Source organism: Henckelia pumila, chromosome 1, assembly GCF_033568475.1.
Source record: "Henckelia pumila isolate YLH828 chromosome 1, ASM3356847v2, whole genome shotgun sequence".
In the NCBI taxonomy this organism is placed as follows: Eukaryota; Viridiplantae; Streptophyta; class Magnoliopsida; order Lamiales; family Gesneriaceae; genus Henckelia; species Henckelia pumila.
This window is the reverse complement of record NC_133120.1, coordinates 136561222-136569522: the sequence shown is the minus strand read 5'-3', so window position 1 is coordinate 136569522 and position 8301 is coordinate 136561222. Positions and strand designations below refer to the sequence as shown.

At 36.1% G+C, this 8301-nt stretch overlaps 1 long non-coding RNA gene across 1 annotated transcript; it reads right to left on the bottom strand.

Moving 5' to 3' along the window:
• Positions 1-3720: 3720 nt before the first annotated feature.
• On the bottom strand, positions 3721-5273 carry LOC140876224 (uncharacterized). The gene is made up of 3 exons (XR_012148714.1): positions 5136-5273; positions 4967-5042; positions 3721-4178 (listed from the first exon to the last, which is right to left on the bottom strand). It is a non-coding gene; the product is annotated as an uncharacterized lncRNA (long non-coding RNA).
• Positions 5274-8301: the final 3028 nt, after the last annotated feature.

The window sequence follows — 8301 nt, the reverse complement described above, 5'->3', positions numbered from 1 at the left end:
GTCAGAGCGCACTATCCGTACTTTGGAGGATATGCTTCGAGCGTGCGTTATGGATTTTGGTTCAGCCTGTCAGGATCATTTGCCATTGATTGAGTTCGCGTACAATAACAGCTATCATACTAGCATTGGGATGGCTCATTTTGAGGCGTTGTACGGACGACATTGTCGCACTCCACTCTTTTGGGAGGAAGTGGGGGAGAGACAGGCTGAGGGACCGGAGTTAATCCAGCAGGCAGCGGATGTTGTTGATCAGATCAAGAAACGGATTAATACTGCACAGGATCGTCAGGCCAGCTATACAAACACTAAGCGTAGGCCTTTGCAGTTTGATGTTGGGGAGAAAGTGTTTCTGAGAGTTTCACCTTTCCGCATAATTCTCAGATTTGGCCTTAAAGGCAAGTTGTCTTTCAGATTTATCGGTCCGTTTGAGATCTTGGAGAGCATTGGCGATTTGGCTTATCGGATAGCCTTACCACCGTATCTGTCCAGTATTCACGACGTGTTCCACGTATCTCTGTTGCGACGGTATGTGGCAGATCCGTCTCATATTCTGCAGCCGTCTGAAATTCAGGTGGATAAGGATTTGACTTATATTGAAAGACCTATTTGTATCCTGGATCATAAGGATAAGGTCTTGCGGAATAAAGTCATTTCTCTGGTTTTAGTTCAGTGGCAGCGTCAAGGCACTGAAAAAGCTACTTGGGAGATCGAGAGCAGGATACGTTCAGAACATCCTGAGTTGTTTTGATTTCAGTTTCGAGTTGTATTCAGTTATGAACTCTGTAAACGTTTGATTTGAATAAAAGAATTTTATGCATCTTGTTTTACATTCAGTACTTAAGATCTGATTTTAAGGATGAAATATTTTAAGTGGGGGAGAATGTAGTAACCCTAGGGGTGTAAACGAGCCGAGCTACTCGTGAGCAACTCGCGAGTAGCTTGGTCAAAGCTCGACTCGAGCTCGATTTGACCGAGCTCGAGATCGAGTAGCTCTAGCATACAATCGAGATCGAGTCGAGCTTTGAAACTATGTGATCGAGTAGCTCGCGAGCTACTCGATAAGCCACATATATATATTAAAAAATAATATAAATATATATAAATATAAATATAATATATATAATATAATATTATATTTATATATTAATTTATTTATAATATTTATATATTTATTTATAATATTTAATTAATTTTATTATATTTATATATTTTATATTTATATATTTATTTATTTTATAATATATATAATATAATATAATATTTATTTATTTATTAATATATTTTTAATTTTTATATATATATAATATAAAAGCTCGAGCTCGAGTACTCGAACTACAACCGAGCTCGAGCTCATATTTTACTACTCGATCGAGCTCGAGCTCGAGTAGTAGAATATGAGCTCGAGCTCGGCTTGGCTCGATAACACCCCTAAGTAATCCAGAACCAATTAAAGAGATTAAGGAACTAATTGCATTTGCTAAACTTGAGTTCGGACGATCCAAAGTGGAGGATCGGAGGCTCCGAACTGAATCGGACGATCCGAAGGCAAGTTCGGACGCTCCGATCGTGCTGCCAACAGACGTCATGGATGACGTCATTGTGCTGACGTAAGCAATGATGCATTAATGGGTTCGGACGACCCGAAGTCAAGATCGGACTGTCTGATCGTGTTCGGACGCTCCGAAACATGGTTCGAACGGCCCGAACTCCGTCTATAAATAGGAGGGCCGAGATTCATTTTCAGTCGCACCATTCACCTCTCTTCTCTCGATACCTTGGTCTTCCAGCTTAGATCTAGGACATTCTAGGCGTCCCGTTGGAAATCCGGAAGTGGCATAGCGATCCAGGCATCGTAGCGGAGCTGTGGCCTAGTTTTGAGGCAATCGACAGCAAAGGGCTGACGACGGACGAAGGTATAGCTTTTGCTTTCTAAAAATATTTAGGAGTATGCAATAGCTTAGTTAAAGCTTTTAGAGCACTTTAATGATGTTAGTATCATTTCGCAGTAAAGTGCGGAGATAGGCGTGGACTTTTAGCTGGTAGTGCTTTGCCTAGCATTTGAGGTACGAAAGTACTGTTCAAGATATCCTGACTGAGTATGCATGTATTATGTGATTGCATGATTTATATGCCATGATTATATGCTGCATACATTTGCATGTTGTACTATCTCCTTTGAAATGTCTGTTAGTAGGGTTCTACTCTATCCTGTTAGTGGATGGACTTCCATCGATTTGGGTCCGGCGTATCCACTAGTACTTCGGTATGTGAGCCACCTCCTGAAGCGACGGCACAGTGTGCTACATACCAGGGTCCGGTCTGTCTTTGTTATCTGATTCTTGACCTCTAGTCAGTAGGCGGTTCACTTGCATTCATGTATACTCATACTCTTGTGCTGAGCGTTTTATGCTCACGTCTCGTACTCTGTGTTTTTGGACACCCTATTCCATGGGGCAGGTTTGCGATTGGACGAGGCGGGTGGATCCAAGAGGGGCTAGTAAGTGGTTGGCCAGCTGGAGCTTCGTCTAGGTTTATTCTTTTGTATTGGGTTGATACAGCTGCTCGATTTGGTTGTATAAATATTTGGGTGTTTACAGATTTTTTTTTTTGGGATTGTATATTGTTTATGGTTTCCTCAGTTTAATTCTGATTACTGTTTTATTAAGTTAATTGCATGCCTAAGTTCTGTTTAGTAGGTGATCTTGGTAAGGGTCGCTACAGTATGTCATGGATGTTGGCATCGAGGCATGTCGCATGACAAACGCAACTGTCCAAATTTGCATGAAGGGTATGTGTCAATTATTTTTTGTGTTATTTTTATAAATCAATTAATTTTAATGAACATGTATTATTTTTACAAGATAATTAATTTCATTACATTAAATTTTGTAAATATGACGATGTTTTGTGTACCAGATCATCTGCTGATAATCGTCATAACAATGATGACAACATAGAAAAAGAATATTTTGAATCAATAGCTGGTACTATATATGTTTCATTTTATTAATTATAGAATCTTATTGGATTAAGTTCTGATTATTTGGAAGCTGCTTGTCTACGAAGTTCAAGGTTGATAGTTCTGTTAGTGGGTGGGTCTAGCTCACAATATGGTACGGATGGTGCAGATACATGTCTAATGTTCGCAGATCTGAGCGTGTTTGAAAAATAATCATATCGTTGTTTAGTTCGGTTGATTTATTAATTTATCTATTTATGATGGATACCATATAGCTCTCATTCCTTTTGTGAAGCACTAAAATAGACATCCATCGAAACACACAATATTTGTTATTTGCGTAGGTATATTAATCCTTTTGTAGTTCTTATATTGTGTTTTTGAATTAACAAAAAATATACTATGGATGGATGTGTTTAGGAGATCCAGTGAGGGGCAAGAGTACGCTGAAAAAAATGAAAAAGTTATCATAAAAATAATTTTAAAAATTGCATCCCTGAGGTGCACCTGCAAAACAATTTATAGAACAGTTGCTAGCTCGAATTTGTGTTTTTATGGGAAGAAATGAGTATTTGTTCTACATCGGACTCGGACGTCATGTCCAAGATGCCAACCAGTTGTTCGAGTTTTATCATCTTTAACAAACAATGATATTGAAAGTATCCCAACAACTCCTAAGACAGTTGAATGAAACTTAAAATTTGATATTTTGGGCCTATCAATAGTATAATATTATTTAAAATAAAATTGGTGTAAAAAATTATTATTGATTATTTTAAGAATAAAACTCAAAGGTATTCCATGAAACCATGAATTAAACATGAGACCATAAATTTCATAATTCTATTGTTTCCGTTTTCAAAATGATAACCCCAAAAGAATTCAAAATGAAAGAAACAAGTTATGTACATAACTTGAAGCATTAATAATTAACTCTAAGATTCAGTGTTAGTCACTAATTTGTAGATCATCCAATTGTTGTTGTAGCTCTTCCAATTTATGCTTCTATCTCTTTAAACTAAGTTGCTTTTCCTGTCTGCGAAAGTTTTTTCGTTGTGTTTGAACTCGACATTGAACTTAAAGATGCATATAAACTTCTATTTGCACCAAATGTAAAGGAAGTGGCTGTAGATTTTTTCTCCATGTATGCATGGAAAGTTGTATCTGGTATTGTAAAGGAAGTTCTTTCTCCGTCTATCTCTTGTATGGAAAGTTGTATCTGCATGGAAATATCAGAATTGGAATCCATTACAACTTAAAATGAAAGGAATCACCATTAAAAAATTAGAATTAGTGGAGGAAGCCTTTGTTCTTTCAAGTAGAGTAGGCAATACAATGTTTGTTCTTTCAACAAAATAAGGAAGTTGAATACGCAAAGATCCAATTCAAACTTGGAATATATGTTCAAAAGAATTATAAAGATTGCAGATTTTCAATGAAATCCCATTCAAACCTACACCTATTCAAGCCCTAGCATCCACTTCTTTCAAATCTAATCACCAATACACATCAATTTACATAAACTATACAACTTTTAAAAAATAACCAATACACATCAATTTACACAAACTATACAGTTTTTTTTAAAAAAAAAGTTGTATGAAAATGGCAAACAAGAACCCTTCTTTCCTCCATTTTCTTCTAAGTCCCAACTCACAACAGAGTCCCACAAGTAGAAATAGAAAATTAAAAAAGAACAAAGTTATTGCATCTGAAATCGGATTAAGCACAAGTATTGAAGAACTAGTAATTGTATATTGCTACACAGAAGAGTAAAGTAGGTGATGGAGCAGACCGTACGTGTTAGTTAACATTAGGTTTGGTAATTAGTAATAATAGTTTTAAATGTGTATAATCAGATTAAGTAATTGTGCAAATGGTACAAATTTGGAGTAAAATATGACGAGTGGATTACAGGTTAGAATAAATTCATACAAGAATAACCCTTTCAATGAAACTTTGTTTAATATGCCTAGATTCTTAATAATTTGAAAAAAATATTACAACCTGTGCTCCTTTGGCTAGGACTTGCGCTTGTTGGAGAGCGGCTTCTTGACGTCACTTAGGCAGCCTCCGCAGCTTTCTAGTGGTGGAAATAGATAAAGTTTGATGAATTTATTAAAGAACGAATTCATATCAATGGAAGAGGAAAGCAAATATGTGTCTAATAAATTACCTGGAAGAGGAAAGAGCAGTGTAAGACGGCAGACCGGCGGGCGGCGATGGCGAAGACCTAGAAGTCTAGGAGCTAAATCTGAATCGAGAGAGGGAGGGATCGGAGATTGGAGAGAGGATTAATAAGTTTCCATGTGGGCGAAACAAAATTTTTAATTTTAAAAAATAATGACATGGTAGGAAGGCAACATAACAAATATAGCGTTTGAGCTTCATTATAAATTAATATTTGAATTCCAATATCACCCACACATATATTTTTTTTGAAAAAACCCACACATATTTTGGCATAATTACAAATTAAAGTTCAACCATCAAATTAATTTCATCACAAAATTCTTAGTTCTTTATAACAATATTTCACAAAAATTAATTAATAGAATAAACAAGTTTTTGTCGACTCATTGCTTGCACCCTCGTCGTCTATATTATATTATTAATATAACATAATATTTGATTTTATTATTATTATTTTTATATTTAACTATATCTTAAGGATAAATTTACTATCTATATCTTAAGAAATTTTTTTTTAAAAATTAAATGGGCAAGCTGCCATTATTCCATGGAGGACATTTTCTATTTCCGGTTACAATAGTTAAATAATATAATATGATCAGTTTAGTGGGTGTGTTTGAAGCTAAAAGACCTTCAAGTTTCTTTTACTTATAATTTCAATGGAAACTTTAAATCTTGGGAAATGGAAATAAGACTAATGGCATGAACATCTTTTGGGAAATAAAAAAAATAAAAATTAAAACAACAAAAATATCATATCTAAAATTAGTAACATTTTAGATCCCGTATTTTAAAAATTAGACATAAAACCAAATGCAGAGGGGTCAATGTGTCTGAGTTTATAGAACAAAGAAGTAAAATGTGATTGATTTTTTTAAAATAAAAAATATATTTTGTAGGGTTTCGACCTGGAATACATACTAAACAAAACTTTAGATATTTAATTAAAATAGTAAGGTACTATCGACGGTTCATCGAGAATTTCTCCCAAATTTCTAGACCATTGATGCAGTTGACGAGAAAAAATGTTATTTTTTTCTGGTCGACTGATTGTGAGCAGAGATTCATTGATTTGAGGAGATGTCTACCACGTCTGTGCTTGCTTTGCCATCTGCTTCTGGGAGATATGTGGTTTACACAAATGCATCTCTTCAAGGTTTCATTGTGTGCTGACACAAAATGGACATGTGATTGCCTATGCTTCCAGACAGCTGAAATCCCATGAGGATAATTACCCAGTGCATGATTTAGAGCTTGTAGTGATTGTTTTTGCACTCAAGATCTGGAGACATTACTTGTATGGTGAGCGCTTTGAGATCTAATCTGACCACAAGAGTTTGAAGTACTTGTTCAATCAGGATGAGTTGTGTTGGATGGATTTTCACAAAGATTATGATTGCGAGATCAAGTACCATCCAAGTTCTGCAAATCCAACAACAGACGCGCTTAGCCGTAAGGTGTATTGATAGTTGTGTTTGTGTTGTATATTTTACTTTCATTTTATCATGGTTTTGCATGCATTTAGATGTTTTAGTTAGGCATTTTGTTTGTATTTCATATATTGTGTCTACATTACATGTTCCTCGGTTTATTTTATAGGATGTGACATTTTGAAGAACATATAGATAGAACTTTGGTCGCTCGATATAAGCTTGGTGTGTGTCTCACTTGTATCGAACGTATCTTGCCTGTTATTTTGCATCTCTCACACACCTTCTATTATTGATCTTCTTCTCCTTTATATTGGAAAGGATTGTAACGGCCTGTAATTCAATTGGATCCGTACTGCAACAGTACTATACCGTTAGGAAAGGTACACTGTCCCTCTGCAACTTTGCGGCGTCAGCTTTTGTACGGGAAACTCTATCCATAAGAGGTAGACTGATATCGAGAATTTAGTCTTGGTCATGTAGTCTCGGATAGTTCAGTCTTTCAACTGTTAAGTCTTGGTAATTCAGTTTGGCTCACTAGAACAGTTTGGCTTATGAAAACAGTTTGGCTTGTGGAAGGATGATTCAGTTTAGCTCCCTAAACTGAATGCAGTTTACTTAGATAAACTCATTTTTGTTGTCTTGACTGATTTATGACTTCAGTTTGACTCTATTCAAAGTCAACTCAATTTAGGTAGCTCTTCAGTTCGGCTCTGATTCTTGTCCAGTTTACGTCTTCGATTCGGCTCTTGGACAAAAACAGTTTACCTCGATATTTGGCCTAAGTTGTTTTGTCACCACCGAAACTATGCATATTCCAACATATGTGTTACATGTTTATCTGAAAAATTTTATTCATGTTAAGCATGCACCTTTGTTATAGCCTGTAGTGGGGTCGCTCAAAACCTATTTTCTTAGTGAATGGTTGGACCCACTAGTACGAGATTAGGTCACCTATATCCACAGTTTCTTTTGGGTATGTGAGCCATCTTCTGATGCGACGACCCAACCTGCTACATACCACGACGTCTTCCTAGATTGAGCAGATTTTGACCGTGATAGGTTTTCAGTACCCTGTACATTTGCATTCACACACTCATAGCACGTGTATACTCATATTAGTCATGCTGAGTGTTATTATCGCTCACACCCTCGATTTTTTGTGGACACCCCATTCGACGTGGCAGTTGCAGGTATCCCAGAAGTTGGACATGTGCGTAGTAGGTGACCAAGGATAAGATGCAAGGGTTACCAAAAGTTTAGTTTAGGTGGGATTTTGTTTTACTCTTCCATTTAGGTTGTATAATTATTGATTTTGGTTCTTGTTACCGGTTGAATTTTTCCGAGTTAGTAATTAATTAAATTTACGCAGTTATCTCTAATTGTATTTCTGTTTAAGTTTAATTACATGCATAATTCTCTGCTTAATACGTGATCTGGAACATATATCACCTAGAGACCTACGGTCAGTCAGAGAGGACTATTTAGACAATAGAGGATATGCTGAGAGCTTCAGTGATGGATTTTGGGTTATGCTAGCAAGAGAATTTGCCAATGATAGGTTTGCTTATAATAATAGCTACCATAGCAGTATTGGCATGACACTATTTGAGGCTCTTTATGGTCGTCGTTGTCATAAACCTTTATTCTGGGATTAAGCTGACGAACAAGGGGTTGACGGACCAGATTTGGTCCAACAGATTGCTGAAAAAGTTGAAC